The sequence below is a fragment of the Pholcus phalangioides genome, unplaced genomic scaffold (assembly GCF_987345545.1).
Source record: "Pholcus phalangioides strain wild (caught in Gottingen) unplaced genomic scaffold, Ppha-v1.0 ptg000017l_1, whole genome shotgun sequence".
NCBI classification, from domain to species: domain Eukaryota; kingdom Metazoa; phylum Arthropoda; class Arachnida; order Araneae; family Pholcidae; genus Pholcus; species Pholcus phalangioides.
Window position 1 is genome coordinate 37,475,513 of NW_028301610.1, and position 1,452 is coordinate 37,476,964.

The 1,452-nt window shown below is 37.9% G+C and overlaps 1 non-coding gene across 1 annotated transcript; it reads left to right on the forward strand.

The window, feature by feature from the left end:
* The first annotated feature begins 326 nt into the window (after positions 1–326).
* On the forward strand, positions 327–399 carry TRNAR-ACG (transfer RNA arginine (anticodon ACG)). The gene has a single exon. It is a non-coding gene; the product is annotated as a tRNA-Arg (tRNA).
* The last annotated feature ends 1,053 nt before the right edge of the window (positions 400–1,452 follow it).

The window sequence follows — 1,452 nt, forward strand, 5'->3', positions numbered from 1 at the left end:
CTCAGAGGGTTAGTAGACATCAAAAGGGGCAAAAGTTGCAATGGGACATGGTGTCGCAAACCACATTGAGAGGGTGAAAATCGCGAAAAACGCATGCAGGTTTCGACCATGGGCGGCGGCCAGCATCAAAGGTGATGTCTACTGATCTAATCATCGTGCCCCCCCCCCCCTCCCCCAGACTTCCAAGTCAATCTCCGCCTATGGTTTCGACGTTACGCTGGAACGACAAAAAGTACAATGATAACTAAAAAACTTCAAACTGGAGAAGCGCTGGGGTACTTTTATTTACTGTAGTACCGTATTTAAAATCTAAACGGTGATTAACGGGGCCAGTGGCGCAATGGATAACGCGCCTGACTACGGATCAAGAGATTCCAGGTTCGAATCCTGGCTGGCTCGAGGTTAACTTTTTTTTTTCCCTCCCTCCAACAATCACATTTCTGAGACAGAGTAATTGTTTCTTTGAAGCAGTGTTTCTCAACCTTTCTGAAAACACAGGTATCAGTAAAATGTCTGAAACAATTCGACGGACGACTTGTGTCCCGTATTACGGGACATTCACGTAATTTTCGTTGTTCGATTTTTTTATGCATTTGTCCCAGTTTTTCCAACGATACTTATTTGAATTTGTATATCGAAAACGCTGTGTATTCATGACTTTGGTAAATGACCAAAGTCATGAATACACAGCGTTTTCGTAATATAAATTATATTATGATAATTGTAGATAAAATTATAAATATATTTATCTCACATATTCGTCAGGTTTAACGTTTTGTCTTCAGTTTCTTTGGAATTTTAATTACGACTGATGATTGTGTGCCTATTGCCGACAAGGTTTTTGAAGACAATTGGCAATGTCCCGTATTTTACGGATTATTATTTAAGATCCCTGGTTTACCGAATTTTTGTTTCCTCAAAGAAATATGCTCATCAGATCATTTGAATATTTTTTTCGTGAAAAGCGTTTGTTTTTACTGCGATTTGTAGCAGCGATTTCCATACCCTTCGGCAATTTCAGCAGTAATTAGCAAATCATTTAAAGCAAAAAAAATTTCAATTTTTGGCAAAATTTTGTGATATGCCGTATTTAAGATCGCAATTTCCTGCATTCTCCTCGATGATGTAAAGTGAACCTAAGTAGGAAGATATAATTTTATAATTTCATTTTTGAAAAGCCTATGGATAATACAATTGCATTAATATCAATTACAACGGATGAATACTTTTATCAAGTCTGCCTGCGAACCACCTGTGCCACCATCGCTGACTGCGGACCATAGGTTGAGAAACACTAAGAGATTTGTATTTGAGACTCCGTTTCTACTTTTTTGAAAACCATTGAGTCTATGTTCGATTAAAACTTATAGATGGCAGCACTGAAAACGTCTTTACAATATGTGTGTTACTACCTTATCTCGATCATGACTATGTATCGCCTTATTCCATTAC